We start from the raw sequence: 22,279 nt of genomic DNA on the forward strand, positions 1-22,279 counted from the left end.
GCTGGATAACGAGTAAAACATCAGCACCAGGGACTTTACGGCCCTCACTTCAAAATGGAACAAGACTCTGCTGTTGAACTCCCTTCCTCCTCATCCCTGTCTATGAGGTGCCAAACTCTGCATCAGTGTGCGAGAGAGACCGTGATCACGCTGATCTGCACAACGAATCGATTATGAAATTTGTTACCAACGCTTTTAGTAATAGATTTTTATCGATTTTATCGATTCGTTGTTGCAGCCCTAATACATTTTTTTCTCTCAGAGGAAACAAAATATATAATTGTACCTTTAAAGGTCCCAAATTGGTCCAATAGGGTACAATTTTGTACCTTTTCTTCTGAAAGTATGCTGCTCTCATTCTCACACACATTGCTGAGTCTTGTTTGTCTGTAACATTACTTAGTCTAGCCTAGCCTAGCCATGTTCTTTCTTCATCCTGTTTGCTGCCTGCACCAGCTTCTTGAATGTGAATACGACTACACTTTTGGATTACCCTGATAGTACAGTTTGTTTCTGCTTGACCATTGCCTGCCTGACTAATCTGTAAATAAACTGTTTAGACCCTCATCTCAGTTTTACCCGAACCAGTATATAGTGATGGGCAGAGTGAGGCTTTATAAAACACTGAGACAGTCAAAGCAAATATGTCGAAGCTTTGAAACATTTTGAAACTCTTCTCTACAGTGACACTTAGTGGTCATTTTATGTATTGCTCTGGAGCAGCTTCAGCAAAGAAACAAACTGAGGTATTAAACCTCACGTTGTAGAGTTGATGTTTCACGTGATTTGGTAAAGCGGTGAGAGTTCTAGACTTTGTATAGTTTTACAGCCAACTGTGTACTAGTTTAAAGTGCTGAGCTTGTACACCGAGACTAATAACCACGCACACTGAATTAACTTTGACTGAGGATATAACTAAAAGGCATCACACACCGGATGCGCCGCTCAGAGCCATGACAGGGCATGCCAGATGCACACATTCGCATGGTATTTAAAGTGAAACTATTCAGATGGCGCTCTGTGGCGTGTCAGAAATGTGAACAGTGTCCTGAGTCGTGGCTGGGCGCCTTGGACAGCTGCCGACTTGCGGCGCCGGTATGTGTACCCTGATAGAAACCTATGTTTAGAATTCTAAAATGCATGGCGCTTCTGGTGTGCGACCTGCTTAAAGCAAGTTCGTTATTTCCAATGGAGGGACATGCACGTGAGGCAACGCGCTAACACTTTCCAGCTGCACCTATAGTTTAGATGACAGGGAGCTTCCGTGACCAAAATAAATGCAAACGGCTGAAGTTTAAAGAAGACGCAATGAAGAGTACACGTTTGCAAACCCACCTACAGTTACAAACAATGGCGCCAATGACAGCGATAATGTGGTAAATGTTGATCTTGTGTTAAGCCCAATGAGTCTTACATCTAAAAATAGAGCGAGGGTGTTTCTTTGGTGACATCGCGTTGACTCACACGCTAAAAATGGCGCACATAAAACAACAAACTGAGGATATGGTAATGCATACCTCTAATCAATATCAATATTGGTGGACAGGGGGACCACACTCCTACATCAAGTTGCAGTCGATCTAAAAACCACTCCAATTGGTTCACCGTTTTTATGTTGTTAAATTAAAAAAAAAGGACTGAGTGTGTTTAAATCACCCCAATATGACGGTCTAAAAAATATATATATACACATATGTCTGTCCAAACAGCTTGAAAAGTAGATTTTTTACCATAGGTGCCCTTTAAATGCAAGTGGGGGAGCATGAGCTGTCGCTCCTCCTCCTGTAAGCTGTTTTAATGCGTACACCAACCCCACCCCTAACCCTACCCCCAGTGACATCACTCGTAGAAGAAGTGCAAAAAAGGTGGAGCTCAAGCTTAAGCTCCCCCTCGCTGGAGCTCAGCTCTCCTCAAATGGCTCTGCAGCGAGCACCCTCTCTTTAAATGCGAGATCAATGGTAGCAAATGTTGACGCTCTCACCCCCGAAGCTGTGAAGACAGATGGCGATATCGCCAGGGCATCCAAAATGAACTTTGACGCTCTCGCCGCCTTTGGTGTGAACACGCAGTAAGCTGTAAATAAACCCTCACCTCTGTTGTACCCCGACCCGTATGTTACAATTTCCCTTTCAGTGAAATAAAGGTAAGCCTCCGTCTACGGTTAAGCATCCAATCATCACAGAGACATAAATTTTGCACAAAATTATTTAAACTGCAGTCGCTAATAATGTAAGAATAAATGTTTTAAAAGATGTTTTACCTCACATTTAGATTAAATTTGAACAGTTTTATTTCAATGTAGACTATTTTAAAAACTGTTAACATTTTTACAACTGTTTTCCTTTCTTAGAATTGGATAGATTAATAGTTCAACAAAGAGACCTTTTTAGCATTTTTAGTTTTAATTAATTTGTGTAATGTACATCGTTTTTACACAAATCTTAATGCACATATGAGAAAAATCTGCTAAACGAGACAATCAGAATTGACAGTTTGCAAAATGATCGTATTTGTTACACCACAGGATAGCGTGTAAGCCATGAAGAAGTGTTTGTACAACACAATACAGGCGATATAAAACCGATAACAATCAAATGACCGATAAATATTTACAAAAATAGAGCTTTGTTAAAAATTGAGCACATATATTTCATATATTCAGCTTGAAACCCTTGTCTTAAACAAAGCCTCAGGAAAAAGTAGAGCAGTGATTGCTCTCTGAAACGAGTGTGAACGATAATAATCTCTCAGTGTTGTTGGTCATCCCTCAAGCCTGATTCGGATCGGTCTGTGAGATGAGGTAGACAAGAACATCAGAACCAGATGTTAGAGATCCAGCTGGCTCAGACTCGGGCCGCATGAGGAACCACACTCTGAGTCACCGGCTGCTATTGGCCGTCAACCAGCCCGAGCCTGAAAAACCAACGAGCCAACCAGCACACTTCAAATGACTTTGTTATAAATATAATACTAAAGAATAAAGGCCATTGTCAGCCGACGCCTGCAGGTCATGTAAACAGCCTTATGCTTGTCAAGCTTTAGCAGATCAGAGATGTAATAATGCACAGTTGAAGTCAAAATAATTCGCCCTCCTGTGAATTTTTTTCAAATATTTCCCAAATGATGTTTAACAGAGGAAGGAATTGTTCACAGTATTCCCTATAATATTTTTTTCTTCTGGGGAAAGTCTTATTTGTTTATTTCGGAAAGAATAAAAGGAGATTTACATTTTTTAACAACCTTTTTAAGGTCAATATTATTAGGCCCATTGTGCAATATTTGTTTTTGATTGTCTACAAAACAAACCATAATTATACAATGACTTGCCTAATTACCCAAACTTGCCTAATTAACCCAGTTAAGCCTTTGATTTGATTTATTTTTGAACAAAAATATTATACATAAATTATCACTAAGAAAAAATACGAAGCCTTTATATGTCACTTTAAGCTAAATACTAGTTTCAAGAGTTCACACTTAGCTCATGATTTATACATAGGTTGTTTGGCATGCTGTCCCGGGAGAGAGCCCTGAGCTCAAGGGATCCTCAAGCCCAGAGCTCCCCCCTTTCGCAGAGCGAGTAGAGATTGAGCTCAGGTCGATCTCAAACTCCCCTGCCGCTGAGACCAAGGCAAACTTCCTGAGAGTAAGACATTAGAAAAAAGATTTAGGCTTATTTATCTAAATTATGCACATTTAGATGGTGGGAGGAACCCGGGGGAAACCCACACGGACACGAGGAGAACATGCAAACTCCAAACAGAAATACCAGATGGCTCAGTGAGGACCCAACACTATTGGTATTCTTGCTGTGAGGCAACAGTGCTAGCCACTGGGCCACCGTGCCGCCCATTCTGTATAAAGGTGGAAGAAGGGGAGGAGGGGGGTTTCTTACAGACGAAGATAGTTGTACAAAGGAAATGAGGATATATATATATATATATATATATATAGTTACTTGGGATCCTTTGATTGGAGGATCATGATTAGCGAATGTGAACCAGCTAGGTCAATCATGAGCGCATGCTCCTCTCGAAATTAGTTTAAAATTAAACCTCACATCTTGAAAAATATGTGGTTAAATATTATGTAATGTCATCATGGTAACGTTTAAAAGAAATCAGTTTTTAGAAATGAGTTATTAAAACTATTGTTTAGAAATGTGTTGAGAAAAAATCTTCACGGCCGTTAAGCAGAAATTGGGGTAATTTTCGATACAAATTTGATATTTTACCTGATTATTTTAATAATATAAATTCACAATTCTGTGTCAAGGTGCGAACATTTAGTCTTTAAAATACTACACTACCTGACAAAAGTCTTGTTGTGGATCCCAGTTGTAAGAGCACCAAATAATAACTCGACCTCTAGTTGATCATTTGGAAAAGTGGCAGAAGGTCGATTTTTCCCATGAATCATCTGTTGAACTGCATCCCAATCATCAATAATACTGCAAAAGACCTATAGAACCCGCATGGACCCAAGAGTTCATAGACATCAGTCAAGTTTGGTGAAGGAAAAATCATAGTTTATGGTTACATTCAGTATGGGGGTGTGCAGGAGATCTGCAGAGTGGATGGCAACATCAACAGCCTGAGGTATCAAGACATTTGTGCTGCCCATTACATTACAAACCACAGGAGAGGGCAAATTCCAGGATTAAGGCTCCAGGATTGGCCAGCCCAGTCACCAGCATGAACATTATTGAGCATGTCTGGGGCAAGATGGAGGAGGCATTAAAGATAAATCCAAAGAATCTTGATAAACTCTGGGAGTCTTGCAGGAACGCGTTCTTTGCCATTCCAGTGTGTTTTCAGTCTTGATTTGAACGTGCCTAATGTTGCAGCACATCTGATCATTTCTGGAAGCTGATTCCAGCAGTGAGGGACATAGTGGCTAAAAACACATTGACTCTGCTTTGACTGAACGCTAATTTCTAATTTACTTGATCTAAATGATGTGCTTGATCGGTTAGGTTTGTATTCAGTGAGCATATCTGTATTGTATTTAATGTTTAATAGCATTTAATGTTTTATAGAAAAGTAATAATACTTTAAACTCCATTCTGAATGTAACTGGGAGCCAGTGTAAAGACCTGAGGACAGGTGTGATGTGCTCTAATATTCTGGTTCTGGTCAGAATCCTGGCAGCAGCTTTCTGGATGAGCTGCAACTGTCTGACTGTCTTTTTGGGAAGGCCGGTAAGGAGTCCATTACAGTAATCCACCCTGCTGGTCATAAAAACATGAACAAGTTTGTCTAAGTCCTCACTGGAAACAAATCATCTAATTCTTGCAATGTTTTTTTGGTCCCACTTTATATTAAGTGTCCTTTACTACTATGTACAGTACTTACATAAAAAAAATAAATACAATGTACTTACTGTGTTTATAATGTATTTGAGAACACTTGTGGTGCTTTTGAGTTGGGATAGAGGTTGGGTTATGGACAGGTTTGGTGGTATGGGTAGGTTTAAGGGTGGGTTAAGGTGTAAGGGATGGTCAACAATGTATTTGCAAATGTAATTACAAAAGTTAATTACAGATGTAATTACATCCATGTATTTAATCAAGCATAAGTACACAGTAAATACATGTATTTTTACAATAAGTACATTGTAATAAACTATTAATTCATGTGTAAGTACATATTAGTTAAGGCCACTTAATATAAAGTGGGACCATTTTTATAAGATGATAGTATGCTGATTTACTTACTGTTTTGACATGAATACTGAAATTCAGATCTGACTCCAGAATCACACCAAAATTATTGACCTTATTTTTTGTTGTTTGACCCTTAGAGCCAAAGTAAACAACCAGTGCATAAAATAAATGTCATTTATCACTTACATCTGAGATTTGTAGCATATAATGAGTATATAATTATCATTTGCTTGCCTTGTCTGACAAGCAGCGCCTTCACACACACACACACACACACACACACACACACACACACACACACACACACACACACACACACACACACACACACACACACACACACACACACATCAGAAATGTGTAATATTGTATAATATTTAATTTAATATTGTCAGTTGTTGCACCTACTTGGCAATGTGGGCATATTGGGCATGTGGTTCCTTTCATTAATGTAAAATGTAACCTGCAATGAATACAAGCAATTAGGTGACAAACTTTCAAGAAATGCCTGTGAAATCTCACATCTGAATGTCTGAGCGTGTCTGAACATTTTGTTCTTTACAGGTTATATTTAGATTCTAAAGAGTAGCCCTTGCCAGCACTTTTTCCTTTCTGCTAAATTAAACAGGCTGCGTAACACAGTTTCATAAATGCCTTGCTCAGTCCTCAAGTGAACAACTAAATTACATAAATAAATATAATATTAATCTTGGCAATTCGATCCAAGCTGCCAACCCCTGTCCTAACATCATTGACAGTAATCTCCACCATGAGATCTCAAACATCAGTCTCACATCTCACACAACATGGAAAAACAAAGCAGTATTTATTCAGCAAGCCAAAGCAAACTCTCGGAAACGGTTACCAAAACCCAAATATGAATTTTCTAAAATTCATAAACAGAGAACAGGCAGAAACTTGACTGAATTTTGAACCATGAATTCTGCGGGTTGGCAGTAACATAATGATGGACCTACAGTACAGTTCAATAGCGAGGGGTCAGTTTTGTTCATAAAGAAATTCATATTTCAATTCATTGGAGATGTATTAATCTATAAAGTGTTTTAACCTTTCAGTTCATTATTGTATAGGAAAAATATTAACCCTACAGTGCTGTTGAGTCAGTTCTTTTCTTTTTAAAAAAAAATTATAATATACAAAAGTTACACAATTTGAGATTATACAAATACAAAGAAAATGAAACAATAACAAAAATACCAAAAACAACAACAATACAGTCAGAAAATGGCAGGTGCGTGTGTTTGTGTATGTGTGTGTGTGCATGCAAAGGTAACTTGGTAAACAGGTCAGAGTACATACAAAAGGAACAATAACAGTCACTGAATGAAGCAAGAAACATATATATATATATATATATATATATATATATATAGGGATGTAACGGTATCAGAATTTCACGGTACGGTAATACCTCGGTATGAATGGTACGGTACGGTATTTATTGAGTAATTTACAGGAAAACAAAACTAATGAAAAGACTCGAAAAAAGTACCAAAAGTACTTATTTACCTTAGCACTGAACATATCAATGACATACAAATTAGCCATCTATCTGTAAGTTTCGAAACAGGAACTTCAATTTTTCAATTTTAATAACAAAAAACTATAAAACCATGTAGAAAAAATAAAGTTTCAATTTAATATGGTTGAAAACTTATCATATGCAACATTTAATCACTCACTCAATTGGATAGAGATGGGTTTTTTTTAAAGAAAAATTATCATATAAATATAATCTGGCAAAAGCTGTGATCTCTGGGCATTTACAATGTCCACTGCAACAAGAAAAAAAGGAAATATATTAATGTAATAAGAATATATAAAATATGAATCGATGTTTACTTGAAACTTTAATTATGTTGTTCTATTGAAATTATTTTATAAAAGATTTTGTCAGATAATAGATTTGTCAGATAAAAGAAGTCATCCACCGTAATTTTGTGGCTCAAAAGTATCAGTTCAGGCACCGGTACTGTTTTAAAAGTATCGATTTAGCACCGGTATTAAAATAACCCCAAACGATACCAAACCCTAATCTAGTGACATAGCCACTAAATATATAACATAACCCTTATGATTTATTACTGAACCGATATTGAATTGACCCCATCTGCATCACAGTTCACCCAAGAAAAAAAGAATTTTGACACCCCTAGTTATTACAACCAAACAGACTTCTCCTCCTCACAATGGCTGTATCCGAAACCGCTTACTTCTTTACTATATAGTACGCCAAAATCAGTATGCGAGCCAAGTAGTATGTCCGAATTCATAGAATTCGAAAATCAGTATGTGAGAAGTACCCGGATGACTTACTACTTCCGGCGAGATTTTGGAGTGCGCATCCCATGCACACTGCGCTATCCCATGATGCCCTGCAAGAGAATTCATGAATGGAAGTGAAGCGAACGCAGGTAGGTCAGGTGACCATGACAAAATGGCGGATGTAGTACGTCCGAATTCCATTCATACTTTTCACATTCCTACTGTATAGAACGTACTTTTCTATCGGCCAGGTAGTATGTTTAAATTCAAATGCAGTACCTACTGAGTAGTAGGCAGTTTCAGACACTGCCAATTTCAGCTTGTTGTCAAAACTGAAAGTAGGAGGGGCGTGATCAAATTTGTTAGCCACGCCCAATATCTCAGACAGACTTAATCTGAGAATTTAACCCTTTGATGCACTACATGGGTCTAAAGTGACCCGTCTAAGCGTATTTTTTCGATATCTATTTCATAGCTTGTGCATCAAAGGGTTAACTGAAAACAAACAGGTAGTGCATTTTCAGATTTCAATTCAAGATTACTTAAGCAAACTTTTTTTCTTCTTAATGGCATTCACAGATGAATTGTTCACCACGAAACTAGCAATGTAAGCTAACAAACTCAATATGGTCAGTTTTGATTTTATTTGTACTTTAAAGATGCTATGATAGCATGTGTACCAACAACTTCAGCGCAAACAGTGAGACAAACAGCTTCTAAACGTGATGGCAGGTGAAGTGGTGTTGTTGAGCCACATTTGGGGCTCCTGCTGGTTTGCATCAGAACCTCTGACACCAATAAGCCTCTCACTATTGCCTCACCATCCAGCTGTCCCAACACACGTGATCCATTTGCTGCACGAAACGCAGTGTTTGCGCTCAATAGGGTGGGCGAAGGGGGTAACCGGAGTTTATCGCAACATTGATTACATATTTCCAGCAGCGCAGATGTGAATGGGACCCAGAAAAAGGAGACGGGATTTGTTGTGTTTTTGATTAGACAGGCTGAAGCATCAATGAAAACGCAGTGGTGTCCTTGAGTGCCCTGTAAAAGTGGACAGACGGGGTGACCTCTATTTCCCTCTTTACGACAGCTGTTTTTAGCCTTGTTTTTGCAGAATGAAGCTGTTCTCCTGCTCATACGCTAGTGTTACTGTAGGACAGCATTTGATGCAGGTGTTCACACAACGTTTGCTCTTAAAATGTATTTAGGGGAATGTTTTTGTACCTGGAGAGTGTTCCAGAAAGCAGGTTATTCAATTCAATTCATCGTTGTTTCTATAGTGCTAATACAATGTAGATTGTGTCAAAGCAGCTTAACATAGAAGATTATAGTAAACTGAAACTGTGTCAGTCCAGTTTTGAGAGTTGAAGTTTAGTTCAGTTCGGTGTGGTTTAATTTTCACTGCTGAAAGTCCAAACACTGAAGAGCAAATCCATTGATGCGCAGCTTCACTAGTCCCAACCAAGCAAGCTAGTGGCGACAGTGGAGAGAAACAGAAACCTCCAGAGAAACCAGGTTCAGTTGGCCACGGCTATTTCTCCTTTGGCCAAACTTCTTGTGTAGAGCTGCAGTCTGGGTGCCGGAGGCTGGAGAACGCTGGACCAATTATGATATGGGGATGGTTAGGAGGCCATGATGGAAAGAGGCTCGTCACCAGGTCCTCTTTAAAGAACATCCAAGGATTTTTAATAATAAGAATAATAAGATTATTATTCTTTCCAGAGCTCAAGGACACTTTGTGAAGTTTATGTATAAACTAATTTCGAGAGGATCACATGCTTATGATTGCTAGCGGCTGGATCCGCATTATCCAATTCACTATGCTCCAATCAGATGACTCCTAAACTACTATAAATACCCTGGGTTTCATTCCACTGCTATCTTCGATTTGTAGAGTCCCCCCTTCCACCCCTACTCCTCCTTCTTCCTAGATGGGTGACACAGTGGCCCAGTGCGCAGCACTGTTGCCTTACAGCAAGAATGTCTCTGGTTCCAGGCTTTACCAAACCAGCAGACATTTCTGTGTGGAGTTTGCACTTTCTCCCCGTGCTCACGGGGGTTCCTGGGTTCCCCGGTTTCCTCCCACCGTCCAAAAACATGCAAGTTAATTGACTAATTCAAATCGGCACCATAGACATGCTTCTAGTATGTAGTTATCTCCAAGAGCAATCACTTACTGTTCATTGGTTACTACAGCAGGGGAGTTCTAGAGATCTACCTGAGCTCAAACTCCCCTCCCGCCTTGCAATGGGAGGGAACCCTGGGCTCGAGGATCTCATGAGCTCAGGACTCTCTCCCGTGACAGCTTGCCAAACAAGCTTTGATAATCAATCATCTAAGTGTGAACTCTTGAAACAAGGAATGCGAACAAAAAGATAAACAAACATACATGAAGTCAAATATAACAAACTGGAATTACACAAACAAGACCTAGGAAAGAAATTAGCAGAGTGGGGGTGGATCAGATAAAGTAGTCAGTTTGGCAGATCAGAAGCGAAGCATTCAGAAAATAGGTGAGTCTTAAGTAAGGATTTGAATTCAGAGATATTATTAGCAGAGCGGAGTGAGAGAGTTCCAGAGTTTGGGTGCAATAATACTAAATGATCTGCCCCCCATTGAAGAGAGGCGGTACCGAGGGACAGCGAGAAGGCCAGAGTCAGCGGAACGTAATGAACGAGATGGGGTGTAGGGGACAAGCATGTTGCAGAGATAGGAGGGAGCTAGGCTATTTAGGGATCTAAACGCAAGGAGGAGGATTTTGAATTTAATGCGATATGCAACTGGGAGCCGATGGAGGTCGTACAAGACTGGGGCTATGTGAGCAGAACGTTTGGTATGAGTGAGTATTCTAGCCGCAGAGCTTTGAATATACTGTAATCTGGAGATGAGGCTGGCAGGCAGGCGTATGAAAAGAGCATTACAGTAGTCAATGCGTGAGGAGACAAATGCATGCATGACAGTCTCAGCATCCTAATGACCACAGAGAGTCCAAAATGACCAAAATCTTTGATGTGAAGGTGACAGATGTCTACTGTAGGATGACTGAAAATGCCAACTGGTCTTGAACAATCACTAAATGCACTACAGAATGTTACGTTTTCACATACTGTACATGCACAAACTGCATGTAAATGCATCGACTTTCACAGTGTAACACTCTTGAGTACTTTTAAAAGGTACTCTGGTTTCTCTTTAGCTTTTTTCCTTCACTTTCGTCAATTGGTGAAGTTTGTCGCCACTGGCTTGCTTGGTTTGGGACTTGTGGAGCTGAGTATTGATGGATTTGCTCTACAGTGTTAAGCTGCTTTGACACAATTTACATTGTAAAAGTGCAGGAGCAGTTTAATTCATATTTACAACAGATTCTTTTTCACAACAGATTCTTCTACTTGTAATACATTTTGGGCAAGTAATGCTACTTTTACTTGAGTATAATTTTTTTATTATTATTATTATTTCATAAACAAATATATGAAATTAGTCCTGAAGAAATACAGAAAAGTAATAGGTCAAAAGCGACACATCTCCTGAGTATATGTTTTGTATTTGATGCCAATATTATGCAAAATGAAATTTCTGAAATAATTTTTCTGAGACAATGTCTTGTAATTTTCTCCCTCTTGTTTGTGGAGAAGCTGCCTGATTTAAGGCTGATTTATACTTCTGCGTCAAGCGCACGCGTATGCTACGGCGCAGCCTACGCGTTGACGCATAGCCCTACGCCGTAGCCGTCGGCGTCGCTGACGTGCACCTCTCAAAAAAATATAACTACACGTCGCAACGACGCGTAGCGCAAGCTCTGTGATTGGTCAGCTTAGTAGCGCTAACGAGCCTGGGTGGGACCGCGCGAGCCCGATGGAGTGATTGTTAATTAGTGTGGAGTCCTGTGAAGGAGCTCCGGATGGAAAGTTTTGTTTTGTGTTTACCTCATAGTTAAAGTTGTTCCACGTCCGCCTTTCTCAAAATGAGCAAGTTTGAGCCACTTGTACATTCAGGAAGCGTTCAGAAAAAACAAAACACCAGCAAAGAAACTCGACACAGAGGAGCATTTACACCTCACTGCCAACTAGCGTTTCGGAAGTCTTAATGCAGACCAACAGAGACAGTGCGCAGAAGTATAAATGCACAGCTACGCGCGTTGCTTGTGCTGTGGGTTACGCCGGTCACTTGACGCAGAGGTATAAACCAGGCTAAAGGATGCTCAAGCAGAAAACCCAACACAGGCTCATCAGGAAAATGTGCTCTGGTGTACATTTTTGAGAAATTAGAAATATGTGTAAAACAAAGGCTACAGGTGATACCCCTGACTGCTTACCTCAATTTGGACGGCTTTTCTGATGTGACTGGTTTGCTTGGTAACTCATCACGAATGGTGCTAGACTTGGGAGGCAGACTTTAAATCCAGAGTACATTTAATGTAAGTTCATCCTCAGATGGACAAAATCCTGTACAAAGATATAAAGGGGAAATATAGATGGAAGATAAGAGAAGAATATATAATAACAGTTATATGAATGAGTAAAAAACAAAGTTGCACATACATAATTTTCATTTAACAGAAGAGAAAAAAATTTGTTTTTTACTTCATTCAAATTCAGCTAGTCCTGATAAGCAATGGCAGGCTGTTCTGTAGCTCTGGACCAATTATTGCAATCACTGTAAAAAAAAAAAAAAAAAAAAAAAAAAAAAATATATATATATATATATATATATATATATATATATATATATATATATATATATATATATATATATATATATACATACATATATATATACATACATATATATATATATATATATATATATATATATATATATATATATATATATATATATATATATATATATTGCTTCAACTTAAAAAAATGAAGGCCCCTATCTTACAACCTGCACGATGAGGCACAAGACATGTATGACACGATTTCTTCCTATTTTCAGACCAGCGCCACAGCAATTTTCACGTTTTGCGTCAAATTGTTTAAATAGCAAATCCATTTGCACTACTTTGTGGACTTATCGGTGTGCTGGTCTGAAAAGGAGGTGTGTTAAGGTGAGTCGTTGGCACATTGCTATTTTGAGAAACTGAAATAGACTGCACCATTGACCAACTAAAAGCTGATCTAAAGTCCAGCACTAAGTGCATTAGTTGTGCCTATGCCATTCCAAATGCCTACTCATTGCTTAAAACACACAGGATCTACAGCAACACACAAATATCTTTACATATGAAAAGATTTAAGGATTAAAATGTTCCAAAAATGAATATCTTCTACATAAATATAAAAACCCTTGCCTCCATGCCTCATCTCAGGGGGCTTTTTTCAGTTTATTCATGACAATTTGCATTTATATAATGTTGTTATTATTAGCAGTATTGTTTATTATTTGCTTATTTATATTTATTTTATTAAAAACTAGTTTAGTTTTGTCCACCAGTCTGGTTTTGGAGACATCTGTATCACAATATGTGGCATAAGAACAGGTCGTGTGTTTGGATATAACTCAGTTTTTTGACCACACTTTGATATTATTGTTTATTTATTCGTTTGCTGGAAATTAGAACTGAATTTAGAAATAGTTTTGAAGCAAATGTTTGTGCTTAACAAAGCAAAATAAATATGTAGACTAATGGATGTCTTCGACGGAGTGCAAACAACACCATTTCCTTATTCACGAAAGTAAAGGAGTAAAGAGTAAAAGTAAAAAGAAAGTAAAGAGGCTGAAGTAAAGGAGGCTCGCTCTTTATCCTATATTATATATAGCACATGCACCATGGCGTGACGCAACTGACTCTTAAAGGGAATGTAAAATGATGAGACTCTATTTTAATGCACATTATGCTCAAAACCCACGCATAACTCATTAGGAGAATAAGCATAACCCTGTTACACCATGCGCTGGGGCTGCAGTGCCTATTTTTTCCATCTGTAAAATGGCAAAAGTGTATTCAGACAAGACCTTAATGCTTTTGCGCTTTAGACTTTGAGCCTAGATCATTAAAATAGAGTCCTAAGTATTTGTGCTGCCTTTAAAATTTAAGTTTACTTCCCTTCAATAGTAAAGTTGTCTTAACTTAGCTTAAAGTTGACAGGACAATTAAAGTGCAATAGACATGGTTTAAGTTTACTGAACTTAAATATTGAAGTCGACTCTCTCGTTCACACACACAATGTCAGACACAATGCCCTCATTGGAGCTAGTGATGTCACTGTGACGGGTAGGGTTAGGAGTGGGGTTAGGTGAGCCCATTCTGCAGCCAGACCCCACTCCCAAATTTAGTAATTCAATTTACTTATACCACATGAAACCCACGCCAACATGGGGACATGCAAACTAAACACAGAAATGCCAACTGGTCCAGCTGGGACTGAACCAGCGACCTTCTTGCTGTGGGGCGACAGTACTAACCACTGTGCCACTGTGCCATTAAATACCAAAAATGGTTCATTTAATACTAAAAGCAGGTTTTTGCTGTCTGCAAATACAAATTTCACCAAAGAAGCGAGTCTCTAAGAAGAACCCCAGACAAACACACACCACAACATGACAATGAGAAAATGGAGGTCAGTGTTGCCAGATACACTTGAATGTTTCCAGCCCAAAACTGTCCAAAACCCTCCCAAATGCACACACACACAAAAACACATAAACACTAAAAATCATTTGGTACACACACTTGGGGCCCTATCATACACCCGGCGCAGTGTGGCGCAAGCCGTGACGCAGTAGTCTTTTGGTAGTTTAAGCTTGGCGCAAGAGTCATTTTGAGGCGTTGCGCTACGCTGTTTAAATAGCAAATGCATTAGCGCTCATATGTGCGCCCATAGGCGTTCTGGTCTAAAAAGGAAGGCGTTCTGAGGCGCACTGCTGGCGTGTCGCTATTTTGAGAAACTAAAATAGATTTTTCATTAGACCAAAACAAACCCGGTCTAAACGCCAGCGCAGAGTTGCGCCTCGCTTACACACTGCTTAATACACACAAGAGAGCAATAGGCAAATATCTTTACATATGAAAAAATTTAAATATATAGGATATATATAGGATATAATAAGAATAGATATAGAATATAAATATAAAGGATTAAAATATTACAAAACATATTATTTTCTAGCCTACATAAATATGAAAAACCACTGCTTTTATGTCTTCATCTCGGGAGGCTTTTTCAGTTCATTCATAACAATTTGCTTTTGTATAATGTTATTATTATTAGCAGTATTATTCATTATATCCATATTTATATTTGTTTTATTAAAAACAAGCTTAGATTTGTCCACCTGTCAGGTTTTAGACCATATGGGGCACAGCATGTGTTTTAGGATATAACTCAGGTTTTTGAGCACATTTTGCTATTATTATTCATTTATTCGTTTGCTTTAAATTAGAACTGAATTTAGAAATAGTTTTGAAACTAATATTTGTGCTTAACAAACAAAAGTATTTATTTATAAGCTAATTGATGTCTGTGCGTAAAGGTTTCCCTATCCAAGAGCGAAAGTGAAAGTGATCCATTATCTCTCATTATCACGCAGTAGATGCTCTGTTTAACAGATTTCTGTTAAAAAAATGTTAACTGTTTGCTTGTGAAATGCTCATTTTTTCCATTTAGACTTACTTTGCGTCCTGTAAATAGCGAATGCGCTCTTTGCGCAACGCAGCTGACTCTTAAAGGGAATGGGAGATGAGACTCTAATTGGTTTATTCTTAAAACACATCTATAACTCATTAAGAAAATAAACTCAACCCTTTTAGACCATGCGCCGAAGCGCAAGTCAGATTTCCCGTCCTTAAATTAGCAAAAACACATCCTGACACGCCCTGAAAGCATTTGCGCCCTGCGTTTTGCGCTTTGCGCATGGACCGTCAAAATAGAGCCCTTGGTTTGGGAGGGTTTTGGACAGTTTGGGCTGGAAATGTTCAAGTGAAAACTCATCCCAAACCTGCCCACATCTTGTCAATCCACTTAAGTCTTTGTTTTACCAGCACAATCAAAATTCCAAACCTGTTTTCTACATTCATTTTCTGACATCATCCAAAATTAAACAAATGTAAAAAAAAAAAGACATGTTCAATACTTATTTCCCCCACTGTATGAAGAACGGACCCCTGCTCAGTATTACTCTATTTGATGCACACTGTGTTTGCTGTCACACGTTTCATTCAGGTTGACTTCTGGTTCTGCTTTAATGCCGTTGGACTTTTCAACTCAATTCACTCATGCAGGCCTGAACACAAATCGACTTTTAATGCAACAAAGAGCTTTGAATTTTCCATGGGCGAGCCAAAAATAACAAGCGGCAACACATCCCTGCTAAGAAGTCAAGAAAGATGGATGGCTTGGATTGCAGTTCGGCTTTATTTTGGACGGCAATTATAACAATGCAATATTGATTATTAGAGGTTAAAGCGGCTTCAGTTTGAGGATGTTTTTGTTTTTATTCACAGAGGATAGCTGGATTTCCCATTTACATCATCCGTGGTGTCAGATTGGTCAGCGTTTTTATGCTGCGAGGCCTGTTGTGGTAAAACTGAGGCCATTTCCGATAATTTTGTAACAATTTCAGCAGGTATAAAGACCTTTTATGCAATTAATCTTTATGTTTTATTGTTTTGAAGACTTTAAATAAAAGAGCTTTAAATAGCTTCAGTATTTAAAAAAAATGTGATTGATATGATTAAAAGTAGTTCATTCTGGCTGTTTACATTTACAAATAAGGCAAGGCAAGGCAAACTTTATTTATAGAGCACAATTCTATACAACCGTAGTTGATCCAAAGTCCCTTACAATGAGATGAAATATTTAATAAAATAAAATAAAACTTGTGTTAAAAATGTAAAAAAGAAACATGTATGTTAATATGTAATACTAAAATACAGATAAGAAATTACATCTATGAGTCACTCAAAGGCAAGGGAATAAAAATGCTTCTTGATTTAAGATTATTTTTAGATATTTGGATAAGAAACCGGGCAAAAATTATAAGTAAGAAAAGCATTTGCAGTGTGTTTCAAGATCTGTGCCAGAAATAGTTGATAAAAAAAGCTGATTGTTTGACAGCAGTACAGATGCGGTCATAGACTTGAGAAACACCAGGCCTCCTTCTTGCTTCATACAACAACACCCTGCTTTCTAAGTCTATCAATCTCAATCTACTCATTACACAAACACCGGCTGATGAACTGCATTAGCGCAAAGTGATTATGACATCTGAAGTGTGTTTGTTAGCGATCGCGTCCATCTGTTTGCATGTTCACCGGTGTGTACGCATATGGCGGTGTGACTGTGTTTATGTGCATTTCTGTGGGTGAACATACTGATTAAAGGCAAAATCAGCTCTGTTGTTAGCATCAACAGTCCATAACATCTCTTCACACCCAGATTTTTGGATTTAAAGGGGACCTATTATGCAAATCACGTTTTATAAGGAGTTTAAGCTTGTAACGGTAAAAATTAATTCATTCATTTTCTTAAAATGACACCTGTTAAAAACAGAATGGAGAAATGCTTTGATTGACATTCTCTCTTTGTACGTGTTATCAGAGGGGGAAAGCCCCGTCCAATCATGACATCTTTCCCTCATTAGCATAGGACGTTAGTCTTGTTTTTGAATGTGCCACTATGCTGACACATAGGCATCTGTAGCTCCGCCCTCATTTTAAAAAAGAGCACAACCTCATTTGAATTTAAAGCAACAGTCACCAAATCGACACAATTCGGATAAAAGCCTAAAAGGGTCAGCTTCAAAGAGTTATAAATACGTGTTTGTGAGACATTGTGAGCTGAAACTTCACATACACACTCTTGTGACATCAGAGACTTATTTTACATCTTGTTAAAAGAAGTATAATAGGTCCCTTTTAAAGGTTTCCCAAGATGGCTGAACAGCTTCAGACTGTAAACACACAAAAACAAAAGAGCAGAAAAGACACAGAAGTTGTCGCATGCATCTGAATGAGTGATATAGGAGACACAATTCAGCTGCAGTATTCATAACATGTCATAAACACTTGAAAAACACAGACATGAGGAAATGCGAAAACGTTATGGAGAGGACAAAAGTGCTTTAAAAAAATATTTTGGGAGTTAAATATTTTTTAAGAGCTCAAAAATTGTTTATCTATGCACAATACTTTAAAAAAATTTACTGTAAACTATTTAATGCATGCAGAAAATAATATAGTTTTTAGTTTAATGGGTGTGGAAGAACCAACCCAGGCTCATTTTGATTACGCACCCCTGTATACATTTCTGGAGAGTGCCAAATACGTCCCAGGATGTTTTTGCATTTTTAGTGAATCCACCAGAGGCCGTTGTGTACACATTTTCAGATCTCTAATTTCTCTCGCGAGTGCTATTCGCACCTGCTGTTCTCATGCTGTAGTGGTTTTCTTGGTTTTTCTCTTACTGAATCAAACTCAGTCTGGAGGTTATGAATATCAGAAGAATATACTTTATTGTCGACAACAAAGGAGAACTTTCAGGAGACCCCCAGTAGCATCTCTGTCTGAAAAAGTCTGTCTCACTCATCTTCTGGCCTGCTTAAATATATATGTCACGCAAGATCCCTCCTGGTTTAACCCTTGACCCCAAATTCCACCTCTGTCATCTGTTTTTCCCTTATTTCTACTTATATCACACAAGACCCCCCTAGTTTAACCCTTGACTCCAAATTCCACCTCTGTCACCTGTTTTTCCCTTATTTCTACATATATCACACAAATTCCACCTAGGTTAACCCCTGACCTCAATTTCCACCTAGGTTAACCCCTGACCCAAACCTGGTAACTATATAACTTATCCAGTTCTTGTGATATGGTAATTCTTCTAATGGTATGCAATTCTACAAGCAGATTATACACATATAAGTTGAATATATAGATTAACTTCACACTTTAAAGAGTATAAAATCCACTTCAATGCAAATCCATCAGAGGTCGCTGTTGACTGACTGAACAACCGACTGATGACGCCTTCCCTAAACCCAACCAATAGTGTTTTCAAAAGCACTGATTGACCAGCGCCCACCCACTGCCCTAAACCCAACCGACAGTGTTTTCAAAATGCAGAAAAATGAAAAGCCCTTGCAGCAACTTGATTTTTACCAGGTTTTCAGATTTTGCCACATTCTCACCCTGTTATTTACTTGTTTATTTAATTTTTTTTTTGGTTTCTGTTTTTGTCTTACCTGCTTTCCGGAACCGTTCTTCGCCAGACTCTAACCCGTCGTCATGGTAAGCTCCGCTCTGCGCCTCAAATCCTCTAACGTACGTGGCGAGCCACTGGACAAACTGGTAACAGCAAAAAAGACATCTATACAGAGGTAATCAGTCAGCTGGTAAGCGCGAAAAGAAACAGCGACATATTACCCCATAGTGTTCAACGTCAACCATCTCACAATCCTGTTACGTTGGAGAAAATAAGGGTGGAGCAAAAGAGGAACGAGTAAAATAGTCTTGTGAAATGCACCTGGGGAAATGCAATGTCACTATTTTGGGAGAACCAACTGGAAAATGGAACAAACTGGAGGCCTGTTACGAATCTGAATCCCAAAGCATTTTCAACAGTTCACATTTAGATGATGATTGCATATAAAACTTTTTTGGCATGCTGTCCCAAAAGAAAGCCCTAAGCTCATAAGATCCTCGAGCCCGGCTGCAAGGAGAGAGGGGAGTTTAAGCTGAGGTAGATCTCCGGAACTCCTCTGCTGTAGTAGCTAATGAACAGACAGTGACTGCTCTTAAGAGATATCTACTTACTAGGAGCATGTCTATGGTGCAGATTTGGATTAGTCAATTAACTTCAGTTGCATGTTTTTGGATGATGGGAGGAAACCGGGGAAGCTGGGGGAACCCACGTGAGCACGGGGAGAACATGTCAACTCCGCACAGAAACGTCGGCTGGCTTGGTAAGGGCAAGAACCAGTGACGTTCTTACTGTGAAGCAACATTGCTAACCACTGGGCCACCATGCCACCTGTCGGGAAAAGGAGTAGGGGTGGAAGGGGGATTCTTCCAAACGAAGATGGCTGTTTATAGTGGCTTAGGAATCGTCTAATTGGTGAATCATAAATTGGATAATGCGGGATCAGCCGCAAGTAATCATAAGCACGTGATCCTCTCAAAGTTAGTTTATAAATAAATTTTACGTTTTTTGATTTCTAAATAAAAGACAATATTTCTTTTAAAGGCCTTTGTGTTTTGGTAGCATTCTTTAGTCCTCTCGAAAAGATTGTTTAGCTGTTGAATGAGTACTGCTTTGTTGACAGGATTTAGACTATCAATCGGGACTTATAAAAAGTGGAAAACCTGGTGTGAATCAAAAACACAACTTCCTGATGTCTTAACCTTTCTCCTTCTATCCCTTAAATCATGGAAACAGAAAACGACAGGTCATTTCGGCCTCAATTGAATAAAGGTCGGATTTTACAGGAATTTTCCCCATAATTGCTTCCCAGAGCAGCTGCCAGTTTACTTCAGTCCCAGGAGCCCATTTGAAACAAAAGCCAACACACAGTCAGTGAAAACCAGTTGATTTTAAACAAACTCAAGAATTTTCGTGTCAAAATTTTTATTATCTTCCAAACAACTGACAGCGGGGCATTTTAGGTCGGTTTCTGGGAACAGAGTAAACACTGCAGCTTTGTTTGTTTGGGTGGGGAAACTAAAGAGGCCTGTAATGCCTGAGAGAGAGAGATTCAGAGAGAGATTCACATTCACCCCAGAGACATACACTTCATAAACTTCTATCAGAATCCAAGCAGAAACGTATCTAGAGAAATATATAGGGAGACATTAGGGATATGCACAGGGCCGGCGCTTCCATAAAAGCGACCTAGGCGGCTAGGGTGGCAGAATAGAGAGGGCGGCGTCCCCGAAACTACCCTCGCCACCCGCGCCCTCATCCGCGTCTAGGGTGGCAGAATAGAGAGAGCGGCGTCCCTGAAACTATCCTCGCCATCCGCGCCCAAAATTATATCCGCGTCTAGGGTGGCAGAATATAGAGAGCGGTGTCCCCGAAACTACCCTCACCTCAGTTATATCCGCGTCTAGCGCGGCAGAATAGAGAGGGTGGCGTCCCCTAAACTACCCTCACCACCCGCGCCTCAGTTATATCTGCATCTAGGGCGGCAGAATAGAGAGGGTGGCGTCCCCTAAACTACCCTCGCCACCCGCGCCTCGATTATAGCCGTGTCTAGGGTGGCAGAATAGACCCCCCGGTTTCACTTTAGGTTTGAGGGCGGCGTGACCGTCCTTTGCCTAGAGCGGCAGTTCACCTTGCTCCGGCACTGGATATGCATTTACATTCAAAAGTTTGGAGTAGAGGTCTGCATTCTCACGGCTGTTCTGCGGGAGCCGCGAGACCCGACCAGTTTTCTTGCAGCGCGGGAATAAATTTCGGTCGGGATTAATATCGATCGGGAACTCTGGTGTAATTTGAATGCTCCTGAGACAAAGAGAGAGAGCGCGTGCAACCGCCTTAGTGCTATGTGTGTCCGTGTATGTGTGTGCGAGAGAGAGAGAGAGAGAGAGAGAGAGAGACTTGTTTGGCAATACGAATGTACAGTTATTTGTCATGCCAATAAAGCACCAAAATGTGAAATGTGAATGTGAGAGCGCGTGCATCCACTGTGGTGCTCTGTGTGTGTGTGGCTTGTAACAAGTTGACTGGACTCTGTAACATCCAGGTGGGTGTTTTTGGGAGGCCTATTTAATCGCTATACACTCTTCCGTAGCCCAATATGTACCTGCTACGTGTAAAGAAATGATGCTGATATGAGATATGTTGTTGCGCGCGTTCTGATCAGCTGTGTTGTCGCGCGCGTACTGTAAAGCGGAGGGAGGGGGGTGGCTTGAGTGCGCGTACTCAAGGGCGGTGTTGTCGCGCGCCTACTGAAGGGCGGGACGGAGGGTGTGCACTTTTGATCATTTTGGAAGGGCACTTTCTATCCAAGACTAAAAAGGGCATGTGCACTGCACAGGTTGAGCCCTATGTGTGCACGTGCCTGAAAGGCTAAATGTACGGCAGGAGCGGTCGGGTGCGGTATGAAACCTGGCGGAAATGGGATTAAAATTAAAGTCCCGCACAGATCTCTAGTTTGGAGGAGGAATGTTCTCAGTAGTCACAATATGTCAACTTGATGTAAGATTGACGTTACGATCAATGTCATGGAGATGTTGTAGTTTGTTTGGAAATGAAAATTGAGTTGACGTCAGAACCCAACAACAAACCTATAATCAACCAAATATCAACATGTAATGATGATAGAGCTTGACATTGTGTGAACGTTACCACTATGACATCTAGACCTTGGATTTTGGTT

General features: G+C 39.5%; 1 protein-coding gene across 9 annotated transcripts in view; it reads right to left on the minus strand.

The window, feature by feature from the left end:
* The window catches only part of tgm1l3 (transglutaminase 1 like 3), a 183,408-nt gene that overhangs the window by 107,668 nt on the left and 53,461 nt on the right, over positions 1 to 22,279 (minus strand). For 6 of the 9 annotated variants that reach the window (XM_087307683.1, XM_087307692.1, XM_087307696.1 and 3 more), the window contains one exon: positions 19,145 to 19,247. The exons of 1 other annotated variant lie outside the window; for it this stretch is intronic. The gene's annotated coding sequence lies outside the window, so the exon portion shown is untranslated. Of the gene's footprint in view, positions 1 to 12,269; positions 12,400 to 19,144; positions 19,248 to 22,279 lie in introns of all 9 variants that reach the window. 2 more of the 9 variants (XM_087307695.1, XM_087307697.1) reach the window with 1 other exon arrangement.

The sequence above is a fragment of the Danio rerio genome, chromosome 23, assembly GCF_052040795.2.
Source record: "Danio rerio strain M-AB ecotype USA chromosome 23, GRCz13ab, whole genome shotgun sequence".
Lineage (NCBI taxonomy): Eukaryota > Metazoa > Chordata > Actinopteri > Cypriniformes > Danionidae > Danio > Danio rerio.